The sequence below is a fragment of the Pinus tabuliformis genome, chromosome 6 (assembly GCF_031772625.1).
Source record: "Pinus tabuliformis cultivar Carrire ecotype Pingquan chromosome 6, CPIR1, whole genome shotgun sequence".
Taxonomy (NCBI): Eukaryota; Viridiplantae; Streptophyta; class Pinopsida; order Pinales; family Pinaceae; genus Pinus; species Pinus tabuliformis.
In genome coordinates this window covers 714,088,209-714,104,623 of record NC_142292.1, presented here as the reverse complement: position 1 = coordinate 714,104,623, position 16,415 = coordinate 714,088,209, and the positions used below count along the sequence as shown (strand labels likewise).

Genomic DNA, 16,415 nt, shown 5'->3' with positions numbered 1-16,415 from the left:
TTACACAATCATTCTAAAACTAATACTAAGAAAGCAAATTAACTTTAATCTATAAGAGAAATTAAATCTCACACATTTTAGGTAGCTGATCTAAAAGTGCGAGAAATGGTAAATCGAGATGCTCCATATGTAAGCAAAACCAAGTCAAAATGAAGGAACATTCATGATTAAGGTGCCACAATCTACTTCTGTATTCAAGGCTTGAGCATAACTCCAATTTTACACATGAAAATGATAGGAGAAAACTTCCCTTATTTATACAAAAAGATGAGAAGCTATCTCATTAATGAGATTCTGTGAATCTCTCCCCATATCTCTAAAGTTACAATCAAAATAGGAAATGATAAGACACGTCTTCTTAGAGTTTCAATACAAATAGGAAATGAGACACATATCCTCACGATCCCATGATCTTCTCCACTCAAATTCGAATTTGGTTTTGGGAGGCCACATAAGGGTCTTTTAGAAGCTTCTTTTTGACCTACACATATCAACAATCTCATCCCACTTGTTAGGTATAAGCATATGCACAGTATTTTCTAATTTTTAACCATAAATTCACTTAAAATGATAAGAATTAATAAAGTTTGGAAAAACATAAATGTGACCCAATAATGATAATGGTAAGGTAAATGTAATGAAATAGAGGTGGATTGAAGATGACAATATGGAAATATAAGTGAAAATGTAATGGAAGTGAATGACAATTTCAAGGCCCAACAAGTATATCTACAGTGTTGCATTAGCATGTCGATATTCCATGATGTTGTCTTCATTTTGTTATGCTTTCTAGGGCATCAAATGAGTTATAAGTTGTCCCTTAAGAAATGAGTGAAATAGTCATGCAAGCTAGGAATCTTTGGATTTTTTAAGGCCTCCATGGGATCTTGTGAGGTATACAAATTAAAGAGTGCGTGAGGTGAGAAAGACCTCTTGTTAAATTTATTCAGGAAGGTCTTTGAGAAGAACATGTTGGGTCCTTGTTTTGTTTCTAAAAGGCTTATGGCCTACTAATGACACGTGCGACCTTGGCAGGTGGCTAAGAATCTGGACATGTCTAGCTAGATGAGGCCTTATTTTTCTCTGAATTATTTCTTCCCACCTATGTTCAACATTCGTTCAGGAAGATTTTGAGTGGTTGGTTGAGCATGCGAAGCTTAGGGTTGTTAGTTTTCTAGTTTGGATAGAAAGGAATGTTTCCAAATCTTGTGGTCAAGGGTTTGACACCTATAACACGTGTTGGGTAGATTATTATATTGCATTGGCTGGTGGAACATTTTATCCAGAATAAGAACATATTCTTCGATGTCCATGGACATATTGACCTTGATATAGAGACATTTTTACATCACAAGGTTGTAAAACCTCAGGCTTGTGATAGTTAAACTCCTTAATAGGATTGGTGAGAATGGCCAAAATTTCATAGGTTAGATTCAGAATTCAACCCATATTAGGTAATGTAATTTACAAAATTTCTCAACAAAGCATCTTTGGCCCAAGACTGCTTCGAAGCAGGAACCAGGAGTGGGAGCGATAATTTTCATAAACTTCTGGGTCAGGAAGCATTGACTATATTTTGTTTTTGTGTACTCAGTTGTCTTTTGTTCCACTATTACTATGGAAAATCCATCTAAGCATTTTCAAACTGTGACATTCACCAATTCTTTCTATGCCAGAATATAAACTTGACAATTCTCTTCATATTCAAAAGATTAGGAATCTCTAGCCAATGTTGAGGAGAAAAACATATCATGGGAGAGATCGAGGGCCTAAAGACAGAGTAAAATGATCCAATGTAAGAATACTAAACACTTTGCCTTATCTTGAGTCAGGCACTGTCATACTACCATGTCCTACTATAGTCTTATAAATTCATGACCACTAAATTTCATTTCACCTAAGAATACACTTCATTTGATGTAAGACTCTTGCATTGAGTGTGTTTTATGAATGTTTATTCAAAATGAGAGTAAATATTGGATTTTTTAGAGTGTTTTGTTTGACCTAACCAAGTTTGTAGAGATCCTCAATGGGGGAGCTGCTATGAAAGGTACAACGAGGATCCAAACAATGACAAAGATAATCTTTGGTCTGCATGGGCAACATCCTGCCTATTCCATAAAAAATATGTGTTTAGTAGCTAGACAGTTAGTTGAAAACCTTGTGTTTTATTCATTTGTCCTTTCTCGTAGAACATGAATTTTTTTATCAATCAATTATGCCACATATTTATGCAGTTAGTGATCTATTTATCTCTATCAGGTCAAATGTTGCAGCCTATGCTAAAAATTTTGTTGGTGATAGTGGAACAACCACTATGTAATCAATTATAAAGGATTGGTGCACATCCACATGTCAAACTATTTTGATGCCATTGCAAAAGGAGTTTATTGTTTGAGGTATGATTAATTGACAGGAAAGTATTTATAGGTAAATGATGCACAAAGGATGGAAATGTATTTAGTGGATTGAAATGTGCTCTAACGCCCACGAAAGGCATTAAAATATTCACCCTGTCGACAGTGGGGTTGTTTTTGGTGAGATATACAATTAGTGGAGCAAGTGGAAGCAGTGGGAACAATCATAATGCAAGCTAAAATAGATTCGATGAAGCTTGAACGTTGAATCTTGTTTTGCAGCTCGTGAGGGTTTCAGGTATGGAGTTTAGTTCCTTTGACGCCCTTTGAATTGACTCTATTTGTGTCATTTTGGCCCTAGTTTCATGTGGGATAGGATTTTACATCATGTAATTGGGTTAATTTTGTTGATTGAGGCTTTGAGCATTCAATTCAGTAAATGAGGGATTTTTTGGATTGCTGCTTAGTTTTGAATTTGATCTAGTGAAATTGTGTCTAAAAGAGAGATTCATTCCTAATATCTTTTGGGACTCGTATCTCTAAGGGATTTGTAAATATGTGCAATGAAATATACATTTTGGGCTTTTTTAATTATGTGAAGTACTGGGATTGTTGATTATCCATATGCACAAATTTAAATTTACATCCATGGAGAAAGTTGGGCAAGACAACCTATGCTTATATAAATTCATTTTATCTTTCTTTAGATTTCTCACAAGTAGAAGAATGCACAACTTCTTGTATTTCTTTTAAATTTTAATTGGTTATGTTTTGGGATTTTCTAAAAGGTCGTCATTTCAACTCTTGTGGAATCATCCCCTGCATTAGTTGGGTGGTCACGGACTCGAAAACTCTTCCTTGCACCAACTTTGTTAAGTTGTACACATGAGTTCAAATTTTCAGGATTCATTCCTTGAAAAGACAATGCAGAGCCCTGTAATCGCGTGTCACTGAAACTAACCCTGATTATGTTGGATTTAAGTCATGGTTTTGCTAACAAAACAAAACAATAGAGGAGAAATGAGTTAACTAGATGAATATCTGATTGTCATTATTTGGGGGGAGGTTGTACATGGACTCAAAATTTGACAAATTTTAGCCATGGATTTTGAAATATGCAGATATTCCCTTCCGTCGAAAATAAAGTTTGATTGGAAGATAAACCGCTCGAAAGAGATCATGTATGTGAATGTTGATACAATTTTGGACAATTTTTTATCATCTACTGGTACAGAAAGTTGAAGGTAGAGACAACCTAAGAAGAGTATTTTTTTTGTAAAAAGGACAACCAAATATGTGGAAAACCAATTTTGGGGTTTTCAAAAATTTCAACAAGCATTATATGTGTTGTAAGAAATTGTTTTGCTTCTAATTTCATGTAAGTAAAGTATGGCTATCTGTTTTCAAGGTGGAAAATTCTTTTATTATAATCAAGTTGCATTTGATTGTGTTGTCTATTTCTCTCAGTGCTTGTTGGTTCCATATTCTTTAATGAAGAATCTTTCATGCCAAAACCTTAAAGTTAAGAGAGAATTGTTGTAATTGTTTTTACCTACAAGATTAGAGTTTTATTTTTATTCCAAGATCAGTAGGTGGAAACTCACAGTCATTGTGACAAGTCATAATACAGGAAATTATGTTACTGTTGTGCACATTTTTCACCCTGATACAATTGGTCAATATGGAAAGAAATTTATATGTGACCCCTTTATCTTGTCATGGCCAGTGGTCTTTATTACTTGACTATGTTAATTGCTCCTTTTTCTTTCCACATTTGTTACTGAAGTTTTCTTTATCAAGCCTTCAAGGTAAATGGGAGTTGTGAAATTCCTTCTTACCTACTAGATAGGGAGGTTCCATTTGCAAAATCAGCAAGTGGATGTTTTCAGCGATTGCTATAGGTTGAATTTCAGGAAATTGTATCAGTCGGACATGGTAGAAATCCTAACATTGTTGATCGATGATGGGGCCTTTTAGCTCATTATATATACTCAATTATCTCTAGTAGAGGTTTTCCTACAACTAAATTGGCATATTATGAATGTTTCTATCCCTTTTTCTCTTCATGCAAAGATTTTTGGCATAACTTTGTTTATTTTTTACTACTGCAAGGAAGTCCCTTTTCCTTTCAAAAGTAAAAACCTTACATCAGTAAATAGTTGGGGCCTTTCATCTCTTACTAGATCTTGTTTTTCTTTCTATTACCATTTGCCTATACTTAAATAACTATTAGTAATTGACATATTGTGAATTTTTTAGTTTTGTCTTTACCAATACATAGATTTTTGGCATATTTTTGTTTCTTCGGCATTGCAAGACAATCCCTTTTCCTTTAATCTCCTCAATGCTAGAATTAAAGGTGTAGAGTTCCAATTAGTCTTCAATTTACAGAATGTAAAACCCCAACATCCTGGACAGTGGTGAACATTGCATGTAGGTTGTTATATTTTGAGTTTCTCATGATCAATTAATATGGTTTCTGTCAGGCGTAAGTTTTTGTGATGCTTTCCATTTTGAAGTGGATTTTCATACATAAATACATATATATCTTGTGTTACAAGATGAAAATGAGAACCTCCCACCTGAGGTGATAAATGAAATTGCAAAGGAGTTGAAGAGTCTTGATGAATCACCTCATGGAGGTATAAAAGTGGTGGTGAATGATGACAACTTTTCAATCACAGTTGCAGACATTGAAGGACCAAGTACATTCTAAAAGAATAATCCAAAACAATGTAACATATTTTGGATGTTATATTCTTGAGAAAGTGATCATTTTTTCATATTGCATTCACTGAAGCATTTGAATTCATTTTTTTGCATGGTGATTACTAAATTTTTGGAATATGAGCTATATTTACATTTATTAATGCTTTTTCTTGTAGTTGGCACTTGATCCAGGTGGATATCGGTGGCCACTCACCAATTCCACTTGGACCCCCACCATTGTTTCTTTCAGTTTTTCAGTTTCCTTATTTGTAGCACAATTTTCTATTTTTGGCAGTGTTTCAGGCCCTGAACTTCCGAAGCCGTTTTGAGGCCCTAAACGACGTTTTTTGGGAAAACTGGGAGCAACATGGGTCCATGGACTGATGTTTCTCTTCCCAAACTTGTAGTCCTTCGATAGATCTTTCTAACGTGGTATTTCACACGTCAAATGGAGATCATATGCCAAAGTTATGACCCTAGGAAATTGATGTACCAATGTACCCAAAATGGGGCCCATAGTTTGGTGCTTCATCTCCTAGGGTTAGGGTTTTGGATGTTTAGGGTTTTCCATTATTTTCTCAACAATAAATAGGCCTTCGAGCCTCATTGTAAGACAGTTCAAAGGCATGTAGCCGCCACATCTCTCCTCAGAGATAAGCTACCATCGCCCGAGCTAGTTTATTTCCATTTCTGTTTGTAAGCATATTTCAATATTTTACATTAATGAAATGAAGTATTATTTCTGTTGTATCTCTGTATTTATGGTTATCTCTGTAATTTGTTGCGTTCCTGTTTAAATCTGGATCAGTGGAATCAGAGTGGTCTACTTTTTCTCTGTTTTTCTTTTCATGTCCCTAATGAGGTCAGGATATAAGGAGTTAGGGCTTGAATTGGTCGAACCTTTGTAAGACCAACCTCGCAAATCCCGACGGCCTCCCATGGCGGATGAAAAGAAAGACGAGGGGGCAGGAGATCCTATCAAAATATTGCTCGAAGAGGCCCTCGAGCGAGAAAGGAACGTGATGATGGAAAACTTTGCGCAAATCCTTCAACGGCTACCCAGGGGTGACACATCTACTTCCAGCAGCTACTCTGGAAGCGCCACACCCTTTAAGGTACAAGTTAACTTTGACATTCCCATATTTGAGGGTCAAATAGATGCAGACGCTGTAGATAAATGGTTAAATTTGCTAGAAGGGTATTTTCCTGTTCATGATTTTTCCGGCCGGAAAATATTACTTTTGCTCTTCTTAAAGCTGCCCCCCACGTCAAGGACCAGTGGGAAACCTACTGCGAGTAGAAGGATGAAGGTACGGCCTCACGTTTTTCAGCCACACCCACTTGGAATTCATTCCAGAATGCCATAAAGGAGCAGTACTACCCTGTCAAAAGCTATGAGGATAAATACATAAAGTGGACCACACTGCGATAGGGAAGGGACCAAGATGTGCCAGAGTTTACCAATATTTTTCACACCCTTTGCAAAAAGTTGGGTATCAAGGATTCTGATCTGCATTTGGTACTCAAATACCGTGGCTTCTTACACAGGTACATCTAGGATGAGATGGAGTTCGTGGACATCTCCTCGCTTGGCATGATGTACCAATATGCTATCAAGATCGAGCAGAAGTTTAAACAGAAGAAGCGAGACTTTGGATTTGCAAATCTAAAGCAAGGGAAATGCACCCCCAAACCACTAAACAAAGGAAAAATCCAAGGTGGGGTAGCCCAGGACAACCTGTCAAAGCCGCAAGCAAAGAAAAACACCACGAAGCCGAAGAAGGACACGGGAAAGTGTGTGAGTTCCATAAGAGCTCTAATCACAACACAAGTGTGTTGGGCCAAGCAGTCACTGGTGACCAAGCTAAAGTATTCGGAATCAGATGCATGTTGAGACTCTGAGTCGGAACCTAATAAAGGGAATGACAAAGGGAAGCAAATTATCGATGTGGAGCCCAACGCCACCATTTCCACCATGAAGATCCAGAAGGAGGAACCCGAAGATCTAGAGGAGGAGGAGCACCTTTTCCACTCCCCAATGTGGGTAAAGGGCTCCTGCCTACAGTTCATTATCAACAACAGGAGCCAAAAGAACCTCATTTCAGCAGAGGTCATGAAGCAGCTAGGCTTACCAACCACAACACATCCACAACCGTACACCATTCAGTGGCTTCACCAAGGACGAGATCTTCGCGTGAGCCAGCAGTGTCACCTTCCATACAATATAAGCCCTTCACGGATGAGGTATTGTGTGATGTTTCTCCCCTTGATGTTTGTGATGTATTATTAGGCCAACCATACTCGTGGAAGTGACATGTTGTATATGAGTCAAGCCTCGTGTTGTTATTGTTACTTTGGGAAATAAGTTGTACAAGATACCGCAGGTAGCACTACCTACCACCATCTCTTTGGTTACTAAAAAACAATGCAGTAAGCTCATTTCCAAAACTGGGAAATTTGTTTTCCTGATGATACGCCCTCAAGGAAAGAAGAAGATGGTGGCCATGACCTCCAGACAAGGCCCCTCCGCACGACAACTATAGATGGATAAGTTCGTGGAGGAGTACAAGGACATCTTCACCTCCCTCGCAGGGGTTCCTCTATGATGTCAGGTTAAGCACTCCATCAATCGGATCCCAGGTGCGCTGCTGCCCAATGGACCAATCTATCGACACTCCATTCTAGAGAACGATGAAAGCAAGAGGCAGATTCAGGGGCTGCTGCAGAAAGTTCACATCTGACTGAATTTATTTCCCTGTGGGAGCTTGATCGTGTTGGTACAAAAGAAGGATGGGACTTGGAGACTCTGTATTGACTATCAGGCGCTAAACAAGATCACTATTCAGAATAGGTACTTGTTCCCACAAATTGATGACCTTCTGTACCAACTGAAGGGGGCAAAATATTTTAGCAAAATTGATTTGAAGTCAGGATATCATCAAGTACCAATCAAACCCTTCGATGTGTGGAAGAGTGCCTTCAAAGCCAAGGACGACCTTTTTGAATGGTTGGTTATGCCTTTTAGGTTAAAAAATGCTCTTGCAACCTTCATGAGGCTAATGGATGACATCTTTCAGCCATTCACCAACTCATTTGTAGTGGTATACTTCGATGATATCCTAATCTTTAGCCAAAGTTGGGAAGAGCACCTCCACCACATCCCACAAGTTCTCCAAACACTGCGGCAACACAAGTTATGTGCCAATTTGGAGAAATGCACTTTTGGCATGACCCAAGTTCAGTATCTGGGATACATTATTGATGAATAGGGGGTGCATGTGGATCTAGCAAAGATCCAAGTCATTCGAGATTGGCCATCTCCAACCACTCTGACAGAGCTCCGCATCTTTCTGGGTCTTGCCAACTTCTACTTTAGGTTCGTGTTTGGATTTTCTCATATCACTTGGCCCTTGAGTCAAGTCACCAAGGGAGGAGCAAAAGAAAAAATCTTTTGGTCTGAATCTCAACAGAAGGCATTCACAGAGTTGAAACATTGCCTTTGCTCGGCACCAGTGCTCACATTACCAGACGTGCAACAACCATTTGAGATTGAAACAGATGCCTCTGACTATGCTATTGGGGCGGTCCTTACTCAACACGGGCATCGAGTGGCATATCACAGTGAGACACTTTTAGAAACAGTCTGAAAGTATCCCACTTATGAAAAAGAGATCATGTGTTCCATTATGCAGACCTACCTTCAATGGAAGCATTACATTTTGGGGAAGGGAATGGTCATCTGCACAGACCACCAGCCCCTGCAGTTCATACAGACACAAGGGAAGTTGCAGAATGATCGCCATCAGAAGTGGTCCACATACCTGCAACAGTTCCATTTGAATATCAAGTATAAGAAGGGCAACACCAATAATGTTGCAGATTGCCTCAGTTGACCACCGATCATGGCGTTAACCAGCATGCTCAACTCTTATGGGCATGAGACTTTTGATTAGCCACCTCTCTACAAAAGTGACCCAGAATTTGGCCACACATACCAGACACTCTTGGAGGTTTAGCATGTTCTATATTTTCACCTCTAGGATGCCCTGTTATGCCACCTGGGTCACCTTTGTGTTCCTTCAAGCAAGCGTGCCAATATGATTTTGGAAGCACACTACATTTGGGTTGCTGGGAATTTTGGGGTCGAGAAAATAGTGGCACTACTGCATAAGTATTTCTACTGGCCGAATCTTCAACACGATGTCAGAAAGTACATCAAATCCTGCACTGCCTGCGCCATTTCCAACTAATGATCAAGAAGCAAGACCTCTATACTTTGTTGCCTACCCCTAGTCGACCTTGGGAATCCATCTCCATGGATTACATGTCGAGCTTTCCTTCATCTAAGCATGGAAACTACTATGTTTTTGTGGTCGTTGACAGGTTCTCAAAGATGCCTATTATGGCAGCCTGCAAGAAGAATATCACAGCATAAGCCACTGCTAAACTCTTCTTTGAACGAGTGTGGGTACACTTTGGGATATTACAGTCTATCATCTCAAATCGGGAAAGCAAGTTCCTCAATACATTTTGGTCCAGTCTGTGGTCGATGCTGGACACCAAACTCACTAAGTCCACATCCTTCCATCCCCAAACTGATGGCCAGACAAAGGTTGTCAACAAGATGATCATACACATTCTGTGCATGTATAACTCAAAGCATCCACACACATGGGATGAGAGCCTCCCCTATGTTCAACACAACTATAACCGAGCTCTCCATAGCTCAACTAGCCACAACCCTTTTCAGGTGGGCTTAGGATTCCAGCCACTATGTCCCATTGATGTGGCCATGCCATTTGCAACTACTCAAGCAGATTCGGCTCATGTCCAGTCCAAAACAGATAAGGCAAATAGATTCATTGAGCACATCCAACATATCCTCCAGTAGGTCCACGAAATTCTGGAGAAATCAAATGCCAAGTACAAGCAGCGACATGATCAACATCGGGTGGCACAAAAGTTTCAGGTGGGTGACAAAGTCTGGTTGCATTTGCAAAAGGAATTCCTTCCCGGATCCTATTGGAAACTCATACCACTCTGATATGGTCCTTGCACCATTATCAAGGCTATGGGAGACAATTAATTTGAGCTCAGAATTCCCCCATTCCTTGGCCTGCACCCAGTGTTCAATGTGGACCACCTTCGGCCATACTTTCCACCATTACTAGACACATCCAACATTACAGAATAGCTCACACCAACAGAGTTAAATTCAGATTTCATGGAACAAGCTGCAACTGATCAGATCATGGAAACACAGATCAAGCACACTCGCTAATAAAATATCCAACTATATCAAGTTGTCAAACTAGACCAACTCCTTCACCAGTGCAAGTGGCTCATCAGGGACCAAGTTCAGCAGAAGTTTCCTCATCTCATGGAGGAACTCAATGCAATGGGGACCATTGCTTCCTAAGGGGGGAGGAATGATCCAGGTGGATATTGGTGGCCACCTGCCAATTCCACTTGGACCCCCAACATTTTTCCTTTCAGTTTTTTAGTTTCCTTATTTGTAGAAAAATTTACTATTTTTGGCAATTTTTAGGGTCTTGAACTTCCAGAGCCGTTTTGAGGCCCTAAACGACCTTTTTTTGGGAAAATTGGGAGCAACATGGGTTCATGTACTAATCTTTCTCTTCACAAAGTTGTATTCCTTGGATATATCTTTCTAATGAGGTATTGCGCACGTCAAATAGAGATCGTATGCCAAAGTTACAACCCTAGGAAGTTGATGTACCAATTTACCCAAAACGGGGCCCATAGTTTGGTGCTTCATCTCCTAGGGTTAGGGTTTTGGATGTTTAAGGTTTTCCATTTTTTTCTCAACAATAAATAGGCCTTAGAGCCTCATTATAAGATAGTTCAGAGGCATGTATCTGCCACATCTCTCCTCAAAGATAAGCTACCATCGCCCGAGCTAGTTTATTTCCATTTCTATTTGTAAGCATATTTCAGTGTTTTACATTAATGAAATGAAGTATTATTTCTGTTATATCTTTGTATTTATGGTTATCTTTGTAATTTGTTGCATTCTTGTTTAAATCTAAATTAGCACTCCATATGAATTTGGTGGTTTTCTTATGAAACTGGTTCTAACTCCTGATTTTCCAAACTGTCCTCCCAAAGGTAATTCTTTATCCTTATAATGATGCTTCATCAAATTTACATTCTATTAGATGGATATTATGTTTGCTTTAGATGTTTAGTTTCCTATAGGTCATTCTTTTTTATTTTCTACTTACTACTTATCTAAATCAAGTATATAAGGGGGATGCATGACTTGTAAAAACTAAGAAATAAACTTTTGCGTCTTTCAATAGTAATGATTGGCTTGGATTGTAGGGTATTTTGTCACAAAAATCTTCCACCCTAATATTGTAAGAAATGGATAGATATGTGCTGATACTCTAAAGAAGGATTGGAATCCAACTCTTGGACCGTGACATGTGCTTCTTGTATGTGTTCATCCATTAATCAATTTAGATTATTTATCATAATGTTTGGTAAGCATTGTGGGGTGTTACATTTTGTTGGACACAATTGTGCCTGTTGCATATATTTTTCTTAAAATATATTTGGAAATTGAAGATGCACATAAGCTATTTGAATGGCAGTGTAGTGTGTTAACTGGTTCAATATAACATGAGCTACAAGAATTTCACTTGTTGCATACTACTTAAATGATATTTGAAAATTGATGTTGCACATGAGCACAAATCACAATGGATTTTTCTCAACTTGTGGATCGGTTTTGAGTGGCCACTTTTAACCTTCTATAAGTAATTGACCAAGAAAGTTAGGGATGAACTACTTGTGGTTCTAAGATTTAGAAGTGAATTTTAAAAATGTATTCAAAATGTTACATTTGACAAGATCTATGTGCACTGCACAGTGAGAACTGACTGGAATTCATGTGAAGAAGAAGAAACTTTATTGGAAAAAAAGTTATTGTTATTTGTTGCATAGTTAACACACCTTCTATTATTCTTTAAACTCCTCTTTTTATCAAATCTATGATAGTAAATTGGCATGGACATTCATGCAGTTTGTATGCATTCTTGGATCTTAGTTACAGGGATCAGAGTACATGATTTTTTCTATAAACAATAGTAATTTATTTCCCTTTATAAACTTTGGATTACTGTTGTAGGTCATAAGATGCCTACTTGTCGAACCATTCCGAGAGTCTGCTTTGAATGAACAGACTGAGAAGATGCTCATGGAACACTATGAAGCATATGCAAAGCCTGTCATGTATGTTATATTTTTTCATCTATATTTGGAAAGTATTTACTTGATTACATTTTATACATATAATTTTGGGATATATATGGTTAACCCTAATATTTCTCTTCGTCCTTTGAGAAAACGGTACGAGGATATTAAATTCGATATTCACAAAGTGATTGGGGTACTGGAAAATAACTGAAACGTTGGACATACCCCTATCAGAGGAAATGAGTACTAATCTTCAAATCTCAATTTTGTAGTTACTGACATAATTCTAGACATTTCCCCTTGTAAAGCTAGGCATGCTTTAAGTATAGTTTCTACTAACATTTCCCCTAGTGAGCAGGGTCCATAACTTATTCACATTTTCCTTTAATTTCACTCTTAAGCTTTGTCTACACATTAGATTTATTAGGATCTTCACTGGTTGTATTCTCTATACATCTCTGTCTACATCTTCCAGCACTATCTAATGTTGAGTAGTGCATCTCCCTTTTCTAGGGTTAACACTCGTGGGTCACCCTCTCTTAGGGTCTTCTTTCTTGCTTTAAATTGTATGTCCTAACTTGTAGCTTGGGCTTGTTAACTGGGTTTTCTAGCCTCGTTCACTTGTTTTCCTTGTGACAAATTTAGCTTTCAATAACATAAATAATAGTGTGAGAGGTTCTTAATGGGTCCAAATACACACACCTGCACCTCTCTATGCACATATTCCTTTGGTAATCGTCTACATGGGTCTTCTTATGCGAGTGTGCCTTTGGTAATTGTCTATGTGGATCTTCATATGTGAATAGTAATATTATAATATGTAATATGTAAACTGTCGAGACATGTTGTGCATATAGTCAACTCTTATAAAAAGCATATCATAAAAAATGCAAACAAACTTGTGTGTCTAGTTAATTATACAACCTTATTTATTTCTCTTCTTTCCAAATATTAGTTTCTAAGAGGTATGATGAGCTTATGTTACAAACAAAATATATTGATATGGGTTTATATTGCAGGTTCTATACAAGAATTCACGCTTGGGAGCCCAAATTGAAGAGTAAAGTGGAAATTTCAAAGTCTACTGCTTTAAATGAAGGCCCAAAAAATACCCTTGTGACCTCTCCTATCCCACTTGTACCATGCACAACAAATAGGAGAATAATATTCAAGATCCAAGCATAAATGTTGCTTCAACAGAAGCTATAGGAGTTGGTGCATCAACAGTTCATAAGAAGAAGGATCTAGCTTCTACCAAAGTGCACATTGATAAGAAAAAGCTCGATGCAAGGAAGAAAAGTCTTAAAATATCATAGAACTTTAGCCCTTCTTATCAGTTATTTGAGTCTTTTAACTAATCATGTTACAAAGGTGAGCTAATTTATTCTATGAAATTAAAATGCATTGATCCTTTGAGGCCAGATTGAGTATAATGTATTTAGAAGCTGGAAAGGTTTGGTCTCAGAATTTTTGGGAGCCAAAAATTGGGTACCTGAGACATAGTTAATGGAAACTGCTACAAGTTTATCGGTTGGTATCTATATTTATTATTTTTGGCACCCCCTTAAATAATTTTGTATTTTTGTGTTCTTTTATGAGACTTCATCCATATAGATCTAGTTTGGTATATGATTGTATGCAGTTTTCGAAATAGTAGCTTTGTTAGTGCTAAGTTGTCACTTTGAACAACCAGGATCATAATGGAAACATTGAATCAACCTGAAATATTGAGTTTCTTTGGCAATGTTGAAATTTAGTCCTTTCACAACAATTAGTTTTTAGTTGGATAATGCTTACTTTTCATTTATGTGGGTATGATGTGTATTAAGAGGATGGAAAGGCTTCGTCTTAGAACCTGCTCCAATTATAAAACAGAATCACTACTTAGGCCAAGATGTTTAAACTTGATATTAAAAGTGGGTTGTTCTCAGATTCAAAAGTATTTTCTCCATTGAATTCACAATCTATTTTATCCGTTGTCCTTTTTTTCACCTAATTCGATTCATCAAGAACCAAAGCCAAGACTTATTGCTCCAATTGTTCAGGTTTTGGCTATATATTTGAACATCACATTGTGTGACATATAGGATCTCTTGTATGCTATTATTCTCAACTGTACATCACAATTTTTGCAAAAAAAAAAATGGGTCTCCAAAGTTAACTATAGATTGATGTTTAGGCATGCAATTTCCCCCCTTTCATATTAAAAAATTAGAACTTTTTTATGTCACAAACTTACATGCAGAAAATACATTTATACAAAAAAGTAGTGACATTGCCACCATGTGGCTCTTGTTGGATCTCCATGCACAATGCTAAAAAAGAAAATCTGTAAAGAAAATCAAGCACAATGACATTGCCACCACGTGGCTCTTTTTCCCAAAAAGCAGCCTAATCATCTTTTTTTATAGAGGGAGTACCTATATATGGATTTTTAACCTGTACGAGTGTAAAATAGTAACTTTTCATTGGTCCCATATTTTCCAGAGATTTTATCATTGTACATGTACTTTACATGAAGTATTTCATCCATTTTTTTGTTGAAAATGATGTTTATTTAGTGAAAAGAACACCCCCTACATCGAAATAGTCAACAAGAGACCATGGTAATACATGTATTTAGGAGGGGTTGCTTAAATATATAGCTTCACTTCTATTCGAAGAGTAAAAATAGGACTATCGTACATGGAAGGGAGAGACCCACCAATGTTCTCTCGATCTGTAACCTAGTGTAACTATCACAACATGAACTGCTAGTTGTTATGCTTCATTGTTAAGCTCCTTGTTTCTATGAGTAAGAGATTAGGATGGAATTTGGAAACAATATTGCATGCAGTTCTTACTCTCGCTTGGTGGAAAATATCAATAAAATGTGGAGTCGCCCGAAATCAAACCTAGAACCACTGCGTGCCCATATCTACCAAGCGATATCAAGAAGTGTGCACATTGCGATGAACTATGCTCTATTTTTGGTGGCACTTCCAAGTCTATGTTTGAAAGATAATGTCTCACTAGAGGGTATTAAGCATCACTCTCTAGTGTTTTTGAGTCTTGTGTTCCCTTGAGAGGCACCATAAAAATATCCTCTAGAAATTTTAGAATTGTATTTCAAAGGTATGATAGTGCAATGAAGCCTTGTCTTTGGTGAGGTGCACGATAACTTAATGCTTGTCTTCAACATGTAGAAAATCTTGTAAACGTTTGGAGATTTATTTTGGAGTACACCATTATTTTTAGCTAGCCAAATGGAGTAGATCACCTCTAGAACCAAATTTTTGTCTTATGTTCTAGTTGTAGTCCATTCATTTAATGCCTCTGTGTTATCTCCAATCCATTGTTGCATTTTACATAGTCTATGAGTGATAACCCATATCTTATTGGTGAGATGAGAGTGAATCAAAATGTGATTCATGCTTCTTTGCTATTCCCTTAAGAGCGCATGTGTTGGGACTTGTACATCCTCTTCTTCTAAGCATGTCTAGGTTGGGATTGCACCCTTGCTTTGAGATTTGGGGCCCCAACCTTGGTTGTAAATAGTGGTCTTGCATCTAGAGGGTCTAGACTTGTGCTTGAACATATTATTTGGTGAAAACCTATTCATAAAGATTCGTCAATTGATTTTTCATCATCATATAGATCAATTTATATGTTACAAGCCAACCCACCAGCTTAGACAGCTAATCCACAAGCTTAAACAACCAACCCAGCCTAAATCTGAAGTAAAATCATAATGATGCATTAGGTTACAATCCAACCCACCACTTAGACATAAATCAACTGATTAACCCACACATATGAGTTGTAAGGCCTAGAAAGGTTGATGTCATCAATTCATTGAGCTCCATATGGCATTCGTTGAGGCTCCAAGGTGCCCCAAGTGGTGTAAAATCCTCTAAAAAATATGATGTGAGGGTTGGCCATCAAATCTATGTTAAAATCCCTCTGTGGACCCCAAAATCTAGTTTGGGGCACCAAAGGTGGTATCCTAGTTCTCCAAATGCTCAAAATTTCCATCTCTACTCCAACAATGAGGGATTTCCAGGTGGTACTAACTCTCCCATGTCTCAAAGGTGAGATTGTCCTCATCTAGGCTCTAGATTAGTTGCCATATCTTAGAGAGTGTTAAGG

At 37.7% G+C, this 16,415-nt stretch overlaps 1 pseudogene; it reads left to right on the top strand.

Moving 5' to 3' along the window:
• The first annotated feature begins 4,829 nt into the window (after window positions 1-4,829).
• LOC149260670 (ubiquitin-conjugating enzyme E2 22-like) lies at window positions 4,830-13,603 on the top strand (annotated as a pseudogene).
• The last annotated feature ends 2,812 nt before the right edge of the window (window positions 13,604-16,415 follow it).